Consider the following 13,226-nt stretch of genomic DNA (forward strand, 5'->3'; position numbering starts at 1 on the left):
GAGTTTACAACTGAATTTACAATTCACATTTACTTTTCCTGTGCACTTATATAAGAAGGCCCTCCCTTTCAGGATGTACTTATTTTGTATATAACTAAATGGAGAGAGAATGTAAGCTTCTAAAAGCAAAATTTGGTTGAGGTGCAGGGATTTTTGGAGGAGAGAACTATAGCTCTTCAACTGAGTGCCTTGGCTTTGCTAATCGTTGAAGGAGCCTAAGTCCCTCTTCAAAACTTTGTTTTTCTTTTGTTTCAAGACTGTAAGGAACTCGGAGGACAGTCGGCTTCTCTATCATATGGCAAATCCTCTGGGATACAATACCAACAAGAGGCAGAACTGGGAGGACCCGGACTTCCCTATTCTGTGCCAGATGTGCCTTTCAGAAAATCCCTACATCAGAAGGATCAGAGAGAAGTACAGAAAAGAGTGAAAAAATTTGGTCCAGGCCATTTACTGTATTCTGCTGAGACTCCCCATTTCGTATGCGTTTTAAGAAGACTAAAGTGTGGGGGCAGCTAAGTGATGCAGTGGGTAGAGCAATAGCCCTGAAGTCAGGAGGACCTGAGTTCAAATCTAACCTCAGACACTTAACGCTTCCTAGCTGTGTGACCCTGGGCAAGTCACTTAACCCCAATTGCCTCAAGAAAAAAAGAAGAAGACTGAAGTGTGCCAAAACTAGAGCAAGCTTGAAAAAAAAAAAAAAAAAGAATGCCAGCGGGACCTGTGTTTTGGTCCTAGAATATGGCTTGCTTATTCAGGTCTGCCTTTAAGGGTGACCTGCCTAAGTTTGATGTGAACAAAGAATACTACGCTCACAATGTCGAGCTGCAGATTTGGAACTCTGAGGGAACTCGGCCTGTGGGGATTCTTGGGAAAGCTGCAGATCCAACGGACATGCTGCTCCAATTGGCTCCGACGAGCCCTCACTACCGAAGCAATCGTCCTCACATTTGTTCCTTGGGGGAAGAGAGGGAGGTAATAAAATAGGAAAAGAGTGTTCTCACAAACGCGAAAAACCTACTGACCCCAAAGCTGATGAGGTACCCTTCTTGTAAAATTCCTCTTTGGGGTAGAAAATTCCTCTTTGGGGTAGAAACACTGCTGGATCAAAGGGTACGCACAGTTTGATAACTTTTTGAGCATAGTTCCAAATTGCTCTCCAGAATGGCTGGATGTGTTCACAATTCCACCAACAATGTATCAGTGTCCCTGTTTTCCCACATCCCCTCCAACATTCCGCATTATCTTTCCCTGTCATTCTAGCCAATCTGACAGGTATGTAGTAGTATCTCAGAATTGTCTATGTGTCTGTATGTAAGATTTCACATTATTCTTTCAATTTTTCACCAGCATTTCTTAAGCCAAAGTAATAGTCCATTATATTCATGTTCCACAAATGTGTTTCCTTATCTAATTGATTGACATCTATCTCCTTTCCATTTCCTTATGCTGATCAAAGCCTCCAAGATCCCTACCACAGTATTAATCATCCTATGGCGGTTAAGCTTCTAAAACAAGCTTCAACCCTACCTCGTCTGATCCCTGAGGTTCAGACCATTTCACTTATGTTTTCGGCCTGGGAGATACAATCAGTGAGAGGGGTCTCAGAAATCCCTTTTCCCAGTTTGATGAGATCCGAAAGAGAACGGTTGCACAGAGGTTGTAGAACGCTTTCCTCCAGGTTGCAGAGCGCTTTCCTCCAGGTTACCACAAGGCAATCTGCCAGAGTTGGCTGCAGAGATGCCTTACAACAAAGTGATTATAAATGGGAGAAGGCTTCGAGTGAAATGGGGAAGATCTCGGGCTGCCAGAGGCAAAGAAAAGGAGAAAGAGGGAACCAAGGTCTTTGGAATTTCGCTTGAGCCTATGCCAGGATTTCCCGGAGCTCTTCCTCTTCCTCCAGCGGCTGAAAAAGAATCATCTACCAAGTATGTTTATCTCCTTCCCAGTGGTCCTCCAGTAGTGATTGGAATTGCACCTGGTCCCCCATCAGGTTTTGGATCTCACATATTCCACTCAATGGGATTTCTACCTCCCTTCGAGTCAGCTCCAGGACCTCTCCACTACCTTCAGGATCCTTAGAGGATGGGGGTTTTTGTAGTAAAACCCAGATGTCCCTAACATAACCTTTGTGCTATTTGGGTTCTGAGGAAGAAAGATGTTTGATAAATGGAATAAAGAAATCTTGAAGTATTTTTTTCTTCCTCTATTAAGTTTCATGATAGCATAGGATAGTGTGTACCATAGTAAAATAGGGACAAATAGGAACTGAGTTCATCAGCACAAAGCAAGTGGAGAAGCCCTGCTAAACAAATATTAACAGATATGATCAGTAGGGTCAAAAATCTTCTTTGCTTCTTAACCTTGCAGGAGAATGTGGAGCTTCTGGGAACTTTTGGGAGAGTTGTACTCCTGACTGAATGCATTTCTTTGTCAGTTTGGGGTCTCACAAAGTTTGATGTGAAGTGAATAATATTTTAAATATAATTTTTGGGCTACAAATTGGAAACTGAGTGGATGCCTGTTTTGGGCCAGAACTCTGAATTTGAAACAAAGGATTCTTACAGGTACTAAGTCAGTGGAATTGATAGAGACAATAGTTATCTAATTTAGCATGGTTCAGTATGATTGATTTAATCCTACAAGGAGATGTTAAGGGCCAGAACTTGAAACAAGGTACTAAATGGAATTGAGGAGACTGCTTAAATCTAGTTTAGCATTGATTTAATCCTACAACAAATAATGGTTTCCTAGTGATATAATGATTGGTTTGTCCTCAGTGTGGAGTGTATAAGCTAGAAGTTCTCAGTGCCAGAAAAGACAAGCACACTAGGAGCTCTCAGAGACTGAAACAGATTCCTTCCATCTTCCTTTGTGGTGGCTGGAAGCTGAAGCACAAACCTTTGGATATTCGGAAAGATTCAGAGGGCAGAAAATGAGGCAGGAGCTCAAGCTCTTGGAACCAAGAAAAAAGGAAAGTCTCCAGAAAACTAGCCAAGCCCCAAATGAAGGAGACAAGACTGTGAAAGAGATAATAAAAGATTTAGACTTTAACACCTGGCTGTACTTGTGGTGATTACTAAACTGAAACTAAGGCTGCCTCCAGACACCCCAAGAAAACCTCAAAGGAGAACATTACATTTTAGAGAGAATATTACAGTTGCTCAGACCTGTGGAAGAGGAAGGAATTTATGACCAAAGAAGAACTAGAGATCACTATTGACCACAAAATAGAAAATTTTGATTATATCAAATTGAAAAGTTTTTGTACAAACAAAACAAATGCAAACAAGATTAGAAGGGAAACAATAAACTGGGAAAACATTTTTACAATCAAAGGTTCTGATAAAGGCCTCATTTCCAAAATATATAGAGAATTGACTCTAATTTGTAAGAAATCAAGCCATTCTCCAATTGATAAATGGTCAAAGGATATGAACAGACAATTCTCAGATGAAGAAATTAAAACTATTTATAGCCATATGAAAATATGCTCCAAATCATTATTAATCAGAGAAATACAAATTAAGACAACTCTGAGATACCACTACACACCTGTCAGATTGGCTAGAATGACAGGGAAAGATAATGCGGAATGTTGGAGGGGATGTGGGAAAACAGGGACACTGATACATTGTTGGTGGAATTGTGAATCCATCCAGCCATTCTGGAGAGCAATTTGGAACTATGCTCAAAAAGTTATCAAACTGTGCATACCCTTTGATCCAGCAGTGTTTCTACTGGGCTTATACCCCAAAGAGATACTAAAGAAGGGAAAGGGACCTGTATATGCCAAAATGTTTGTGGCAGCCCTGTTTGTAGTGGCTAGAAGCTGGAAAATGAAAAGATGTCCATCAATTGGAGAATGGTTGAGTAAATTGTGGTATATGAACGCTATGGAATATTATTGTTCTGTAAGAAATGACCAGGAGGATGAATACAGAGAGGCCTGGAAAGACTTACATGAACTGATGCTAAGTGAAATGAGCAAAACCAGGAGATCATTATATACCTCAACAACAATACTGTTTGAGGATGTATTCTGATGGAAGTGGATTTCTTCAACAAAGAGATCTAACTTAGTTTCAATTGATCAAAGATGGACAGAAGCAGCTACACCCAAAGAAAGGACACTGGGAAATGAATATAAACTGCTTGTATTTTTGTTTTTCTTCCCGGGTTATTTATACCTTCTGAATCCAATTCTCCCTGTGCAACAAGAGAACTGTTCGGTTCTGCACACGTATATTGTATCTAGGATATACTGTAACCTATTTAACATGTATAGGACTGCTTGCTATCTGGGGGAGAGGGTGAAGGGAAGGAAAGGAAAAATCAGAACAGAAGAGAGTGCAAGGGATAATGTTGTAAAAAAAAATTTACCCTGGCATGAGTTCTGTCAATAAAAAGTTATTTAAAAAATAAAATAAAATAAATAGAAAAAAAAAGAAAGAGAATATTACAGTTGCCCATCGGTTGGAGAATGGCTGAATAAGTTATGGTATATAAACGTTATGGAATATTACTGTTCTTTAAGAAAAAAATCACAGGATGAGTTCAGAGAGACCTGAAGAGACTTGCATGAACTGATGCTGAGTGAAATGACCAGAACCAGGAGATCATTGTACACTACTATAAGAACAAACTATAATCAACTCTGATGGACGTGACTCTTTCCAACAGTGATATGACTGAGGCCAGTTGCAATGATCTTGTGATGAAGAAAGCCATCTACACCCATAGAAAGGACTGTGGATTGAAGGTGGATCACAATATGGCATTTTCACTTTTTTTATTGTTTGCTTATATTTTGTTTTCTTTCTCATTTTTCCTTTTTGATCTGTTTTATTTTCTTGTGCAGAAAGATTATTGTATAATTATGTATACATATATTGGATTTAACATATATTTTAACATGCTTAACATTTATTGGATTACTTGCCATTGAGGGTAGGGGATAGGGGGAAAGAGGAAAATTGGGAACATAAGGTTTTACAAAGGTTAATATTGAAAAATTATCCATTCTTTTGTTTTGAAAATAAAAAGCTTTAAGAAAAAAAAAGAAAGAAAAGATTGTACCTGAGAGGTATAGTCCTACACTAGAGAAAACCTTATCCATGGGACTCCTGAAACTAGATTTGGAACCACTCAACAATTATGCCAGCCTCCTTTGTAGGCAGAAACATTGCTATACATTAGGGGTAAGAGAGGGATCAAAATTAGCTGGTAATTAGTGGGGAGAATTCCAGTAAAGTCAGACATTGTGGAAGAACTCTTCCCTCCAAAACCAATATTCAATTTTAGAAGGTTGAAGAGGAGGTTGGAGAACTCAAGGTTCAGAGTCACAAGCCTATGGAAGATACTAAGGTAAAAGGGATGTCTGAGTGCAGAGTCTGAACCTGGAGTTTATTGAGTGAACCCGGAAATCTCCCAGTATTTGCTGAGCAGCCAGGGTCCAGTATCTAATACGAAGACTGAGTTGCCTGATGGAAGTGGGGATCTCCCTTCTTGTCAATAACTTCCTGATGTCTAGCTTGAAGGAAAAGAAGTTGCAGGAGACATTGGGCCAGTGACAGTAATCACAGTAATCACCGTTATCCACATATTGTACTTGGCAGCGATTCATACAAGCGGTTCAATGCCCAGCTTAGGGCAATCTTCTTGTCCACAGGAAAGAGTAGAATCTGCAAATAATGGGGTGCCTTTGCCTTCCTGGGGGGGAGGGAGGGGAGGAGGGAGCTTTCCAAAGTCATTGGAATAATGCTTGATCTGAGCAGGTTTTAAGGTTTGTCTAAAGTTGGTCAGGGTCCTTTACTTCTCTCATCTTCTCCTTCCCCAGGCATTTCCCTCCTGTTTCTGTGAGCCTCCACCAGAATCTCCCTACATCTTCCTTGAAGAAGCTGAGCCGTTGGTTCACTTCTGAATCAGAACCTGTTTGTAGCTATTCATTTTTGTGATAAGCTCTTTTTCCTTCATCATGATAGTGAAAGCTCCTACAGAGAATCATGGGAATCTTCCCCCATCAGCATGGTCCTTTCCTGTTCCTTGATACAAACCAGGTAAGAATTGTCAGTAAACTTAATGTCTTTGGGGAAACTTGACTTTTTTTTTAAAATAACAAATAGTGATGTATGCATATGCCTAAGTGAAGAAGTAGAGGATGCTCAGCTTAATGCAATAGATGCATCCTTTAGATGGTCCATAAAAAGAGTTCTATATCCCTTTATTTGCTCCTTGGATGGGACTGCACAGGAAGTTTTCAGGAAGTGCTGGGATGTGGAATATTCAGAAACAGATTTTGGCCTAGTTCATTTTTGATAGGGACCAATGTCACTTGTACTTTGGGACAGAAGCAAGCTTGGCAAGCTTATATTTTTATAGATATTCAAGGCAGCCAGTTTCTGTAAGCCACCAGCCAGAGCTATGTATACCAGCTCCTATCTTTCCTTGTATTCTTAAGAGTGCAGCAGTTTGTTAGGGAGAAATTCCATAGTTATCCTTAAATAGTTTAAAGTCACCAAACTTAATCCACAATAAATTACCACGATGTGTTATTGGTTTTATTGACTAATAGCAAGACACCTGGTACTAGTGAAGCATTGGCAGAAGCATTGGTACATTAATTCTGGCCCAAAAGAGTCTTCCAAATTGGAGACCTTTCCCCTTAGATCTCTTTCTCCAACATAAACTTAAGGAATAAAATAATAGCTGGCTGAATCCATGATTAGCATAATAGAATTTAGCATTATAGAAATGCCAATTATATTTAAATAAATTATTCTCTCTTTGGAAGATAATTAAAAGGGATTGCTTGCCTAGCTTGAAGAACTAGTGGGAGTGGGGCAAAGAACAGAAATGAGGTAATTTTGAAAAGAAACATTTGTTTCTACAGGAGCCTCTGTTGAATCTTTTGGATAAAACAATCTATACATCCTAAAACTGGACTCTTCCCTGGGAAAGATTTCCAGTGGGTTTATGAACTAGGAATGATGACTAACATTTTAAATTTTTTATTTAATTTTTCTACTTTCAGTAACATTTATTTCTTTTGTAAACATTTATAGTTTATCTCATCCATTTAAAAATATTATTTTTAAAAAGGGCCTGTCAAAATGTCAAAAACAAAATTATAATCCTCATCAGATTGTTCCGGGAAAGCCCTCTGAAATGAAAACAGACCCCACAGAACACAAACAATAGACAAACATAGAACAAACCCAAACAAATCATACTCTACCATTTACTTTGGGACTGGACTTGCTCAAGCTCTCCCAGAATCAATATACCCTGAATTGACAAATCAAAATGAAGGATTTTACAAGACTGTCTATCATGCCATAGTAACCATATTCCTTGAATAAGCCACAATTCATAATCTTCAAGTTATTTAGAATTCATCACTTAAAAAATATGGTAAGACATCCACAAACATAGCATTTGTGGATCTGGCAACTGGTCTCTCGGTCAGATATCCCTAGGTATGAGTCCGAAGTTCCAGAGGATCAGCCACATCTCCCAGTGGGGTAGTTAGATCTCCAGGAGGGGTAGTCAGATCTCCCAGGAGGGCATTCAGATCTCTCAGGAGAGTTTCCACATCTTCCTGGTGGTAAGTTAGATGTTCCTGATGGGCAGTCACACCTCCTAGGGAGGCAGCCAGATCTCCCAGGATGACTGCCACATCTCCCTGATGGTCAGTCTGATGAGCTTGAGGGGCACCCACAGCTTCCTGAGGGACAGTCACATCACCCATTGAGGATGCCATATGTCCATCATGAAGAAATAATGTAGACCCACATCCAACAGTTTTCTTATATACATTGATAGGATTCAATTCTTGCTGTTTACAGGAAGGCAATAGTTCATTTTGCTGCTCCTTCTCTCTCACCAATAGGGATCCCTGTGTCTGGCTTTGAAATTCCTGTGATGACTGATGCTGGAATGGGGTCAGCTGTTGTAACAGAGGCTGTTTCTGGGGATATGGCTGATGTGAGGGCTCCTGTGTGGATTGAAAAGGCACTGGATGATAACATGGGTAGAAGTGGTCCCTTGTGCATCTCTGCTGCTGCTGCATAGGTGACTTTCTTTCTCCACAAAAGAAGGTGCATGAGTCATAATTTTCTGATCCTTTTCTTTCCTGTAGGGCCCAGGAAAATGGCCACTGCTTAGAGCTTCCCTGGAACGCTGGTATGGTGAGGTCACCAAGTTGAAGTTCAGTCGTTGATCTCATTGTTTGGGAAGAGACAAAATGAGAATTGGGGTAAATTCCATATCCATCCATACAAGCATTCTCAGTGGTTGGTGCTGCACTCGTTCTCTCAAAGAAGCAGTTGCTCTTTGGGCCAGTTTCCTGACCAAGCTCACCTCTCCAGGAAAGACAACTGGATGCTCTGGATGTCACGAGGTTTTGCTTAGAGAAATCCCTTTCTAGAATTGGATTAAAAGGTACATTTTCCAGGTACACCCGTTTTCTTAAGTTGGTGGAATCCTCAGATGCTTGCTTTTTAGATTGTATGGCATGTCTGGCTCTTCTATTTTGAAACCAAACCTGAATGGGGAGAAGAAAATATAATGATATCCATTAACCCGACTTCAAGTTGATTTTTATCTTGTGACGAAAAGATGTAAGATTTTTGTTTCTTTAAAGTGGTATAGTTTACTATCACTATATTTATATCTCAAAGAAACAAAAAAAGTAGGAGTGGTACTATTTATGCTGAAATAAGCAGCTTTTTTTGTGGTGATAAAGAATTAGAAATATAAGGGATGTCCATCGTTTGGGGAATGGCTAACAAGTTATGGTATAAGATCATAGTGGACCACTATTGTGTTATAAGAAATCATGAGTAGGATGCTTTCAGAAAAATTTGGAATGAGGCAGCTGGGTGTTATAGTGAATAAAGCATCAACTTGGGAGTCAGGAGAACTTGAGGTCAAATCTAGCCTCAGACACTTGACACTTACTGTGTGACCCTAGACAAGTCACTTATCTCTGATTGTCTAACCAAAAAAAACAAAAACAAAAACAAAAACAAAAGAAAAGACACACAAAAAAATCTGGAAAATTTAGGAGAAATTAATGCAAACTGAAGGGACAAGAACCAGGAGAACATTGTACATAATAATAGCAATATTGCACAATGATCACTTATGAATGATTTAGTGTTCTCAGCAATACAATGATCTAATACATTTCCTAAGCATTCATGATGAAAAATATTATCCATATCCAGACAAAGAACTGATGGAGTTAACTGCAGATCAAAACATACTATTTTTCACTTTATTTATTGTACTATTTTTCCTTTGACCTGTTTCTTCTTTCCCAATATGACTAATATAGAAATATATTTTATATGCTTGCAAATCATTTTTGAAAGGGTGGAGATCCTGGGACATGTCCAGTCATCATGATCTATGTCTTGGTACTAGACCCAAATGGCTCTGGAGGAGAAGATGAGGCTAGTGACTTTGCACAGCCCAGTTTCCCTTCAATCCAATTCATTTGTATATCATAACATTATTTCCTTGATGTCATTGTCACCTTGAATAAAGGACAAATGATAACTAAAAAAAAAAAAGAAAGGGTGGAGATGAAAGGCAATGGGAGTAAATTGTGCAACTAAAAAAATTTTTTTAAATGAATCTTTAAAAAATGTCTTCACATGAAATTTTAGAAAAACCTAATTTAAAAAAATGTATTGCTCTTAATTTGAGAGACAAGTTAGTAAGACTTTTCTCTTTTAGTGAGATTTCTTTATCTGAACATAACACTCATGAATATATAAACATAATGAAAAAAAAATAAAGGGCATTTCATTCCATAAGGCCCATATCACCATCCCATCCCAAATGGACTTTCTCTTCCCTAGAAGGATCTCCATTTTCCAGGTTTTTATCTCTCTAGAAATAATTTCTGTCTAACACATCCCCCATCCCAAAGTTCTTCAGATAAAAACCTCTCTTTTCCTATAAACCATCTAAGAAATTAAAACAGAAAAAGGTCTATTCATGTTCATTTCTTAAGATTGAAAAATGCCTCACAAAAATTAAAGATGGTAGAAACTCTATCACAATAAACTCAGTGAATATAAAACCTGAATTTTATAATTAATTTTTTCCAAATATCTGTATATTTTAAAAACATTTTTTATAAAAGATTGAAATCCCCAATTATGTCCTTCCCTTCCCTCATCCTCCCTCCATCTCCTTTGCTCATTAAGAAGACAAACAAGTTGATAGAACTTCTATGGTTCTGGAAAATATAATTCCATATTAACCATGATGAGAAAGAAAATACAGACCAAAGAGAAAAGATTGAGAAAGTTTTTTAAAGTGTGCTTTGATCTGCATTCAGACTGTAACAGCTCTTTTTCTTTGTTTTTGTTTGTCCACTGGAGGTAGACAGCATTTTTCATCATGAGTCCTTCAGATTGTCTTGGATCAGTCTATTGCTGAAAAGAGTTGATCATTGGTGCTACAGTATAAAGATGTTCTACTGGTGAAAAATTAATGTCAAAGATTACCACATGGAAACAGAAAATATTTAAATCGAGTATCTTTAACATTCATAGCAGTAAAAGAGATTCTCTCATTATATAAAACTGAGCAAACTTGTGTTTGTGCAAACACTAGTATTCCCATAAAGATAAGGACAGGTGATATTTGTGAAGAGATTCTTCATATCAAATGTGTATTTTGATAAATGCACCAGAATGGTAACATGATTTCCCTAAAAGTTCAAAGATTTGTGTTTCATTTAAAAATCCTTGTTTTTGGAACAGAAACTGTCTTCAGAAGATAGTTTCTATAAGTTTTTCTCATGTAAGATCTGTTCCATCTCAAATATTATCTTAGAGAGTAAACTCAATGGAGAAGTATACAAGGAAAATTTCCATTGGCAGAGCATGGTGGAACTCAAAGGAAGATCCATTATGTACACATCAGAAGAGATCTAAGAAAACAAACAAAAAGCTTTTTTTTTTTTAACTATTCCAATTATTTGAGAAAACAATGTTTGAAAACCAACTAATAAATGTTTATATTTTTATAATATATATTATATAGTTTTATATATAGTTTCATATAATAATAAGCACTACAGCTTATTTACACCAAAGAAATCAAAGACAGAAAAAATGCTTCTATAATTATTATATATAAGCACCACTGGTTGTAGTTGCAAGAAATTGGAATGTGATCTCAGTGTAGTTGAAAGAATCTTCCGTGGGAATGTAAATCACCTGGGTCCTTAGATTAATGCATCTGGGAATGCATAAAAAGAGGGAAAAAAACAAAAGACCTCAGAACAGAAATTGATGCCATGACAAATACTGCATGAAGATGAAGCAGGAGAGATGAAGAACAGAAGAAAGCTTATACAATTATACGTGGTCAAAGTTTTAAATTTTTTTGATTGTTCTGTGTTACCACAAAGGTCTATTTGTTAGATATAAAAGTATTGGAAAATGGGAGGGATGATTTGTTATTCAATAAAATATTATATTTTTTTTTAAAAAAAGGCGAACTTAAGGGTTTCCTCCATTCTACAATGAGGAGAGGAGAACTTAGTGAATGTGTCCAAATAGACAGCCTATGATTTGGTATATAGAAAGGACATGGGGGTAATATAGAATTTTATTTTATAGATAGATTTCTATCTATACAAAAATTTAAAAGACAAATGCATATATATATATATATACATGTGTGTATCTACCTATATCTATATCTAGTCATTTCCATATCTATAGCATAGACATAAGCTTTCTACTTGCTTGAATTTGAAATTCAGGAATGTTGGTCAGTCTTGAAAGGTGCTCTCTTTCTTCTATGCCAGGATAGTAGTTCTTTGAAAAATAGTTTACAAGAATATTTATTTGTTCTTTACTGAATATTGAACGTTTTCTTTTTCTTGACTTGGAACTGTGATCTAAGGGAAAGGAAGAAAAAAATTGGAGAGTTAGATTACAGAAACAAAAGTATTTTCTTCCCTTAGCAGGTCAGATTTGGAGTAAATGACTCTAATTTTCCAATCAGCGTCCCTGCAGCAATGGCCCCAACTGAGCCTTTTTCAATACACCCTTTCTTGGTTTCCCTAACTTGGATTGCTACCTAGCTTGAGCCACTGTTTTCCCCTTTTCTTCTTCCTGCACTCTGATTATTGTAGGAAGTCTGTCTCTTCAGGTGTCTACTGTATCCCTGCTATCTCTTCCCTCTTTTCTTTTGCCACTACTTCTAGGTCAATCACGTGTTTCATTACATTTGAATACATTACATTGAATGTATTGAATTACATTGAATACATTGAATTCATTACATTATTATAATATTTTCCTAAATAGATCCCCAGATTCCACCTCTCTCCCCTATTCTGTTTGGCACTGGAAAAGTAGAATTGAATTATTTTTTTCTCTTTCTACCCTTACCCCTCAAAAAACCCAAGAATCTTTTTTTCAGTCCCCATTGCCTATAGAGAGAGGGAATACTATCTGGAGTCAAAGGGGCTTTGGACCTATTGAAAAATAAATCAAGGACTTGAGCCTTAGTTTTCTCATCTGTACAGAGGATTGGAAATAGTATACCTCTAAAGTTTTTTTGATTTTTCCATCTATGGTGATCTTCTGACCAAATTCTATAACTTGCTATTCAAGGCTCTAAATACTTTCTAAGCAATGTAACATTCCAATTTTCTTCTGCATTCTCCACTTAAACTGAATGACCAATTTTTCATTCTCCCATTCAAATGACCTTGCTCAAGCAAAGCTGCATACCTGGTATCTCCTCCCCAATCTGTTGGAGATTAACATCCTATTTCCCTTTTCACCTCTTTCATGATGACTGCCTTCTCCACTATCCTATTCCTGAATGGCAATGATCTTCCCCTTTTTAGTTCTCATTCTACCTCTCCTTCAGTCACATGAGTTTTATCATAATATATACGTTTATATATGTTAAGATTTTAAAATGATGAGATTGGTCTGGATGACCCAACTTAAGATATATGATACCAATGGATCATATAGCCAGGCGATGTCACAGACAGAAGCAGAACTCAGGTCCTTATGACAATTATTACATATGATGCCATACTAAACTCTCAATATTTGAGGTGGCTTCTAAAGTCCACATTTGTTAAATAGTGACTGCATTGTGCTGGACAACTCGAGGGCACAATGGATAGCATGCTGAACCTGAAGCCAGGAAGACTCATCTTCTTAAGTTGAAAC

The 13,226-nt window shown here is 37.5% G+C and overlaps 1 pseudogene; it reads left to right on the forward strand.

Moving 5' to 3' along the window:
• The first annotated feature begins 295 nt into the window (after positions 1-295).
• Positions 296-2,121, forward strand: LOC127546960 (pre-mRNA-splicing factor RBM22-like; annotated as a pseudogene).
• The last annotated feature ends 11,105 nt before the right edge of the window (positions 2,122-13,226 follow it).

This window comes from Antechinus flavipes, chromosome 2 (assembly GCF_016432865.1).
Source record: "Antechinus flavipes isolate AdamAnt ecotype Samford, QLD, Australia chromosome 2, AdamAnt_v2, whole genome shotgun sequence".
Taxonomy (NCBI): Eukaryota; Metazoa; Chordata; class Mammalia; order Dasyuromorphia; family Dasyuridae; genus Antechinus; species Antechinus flavipes.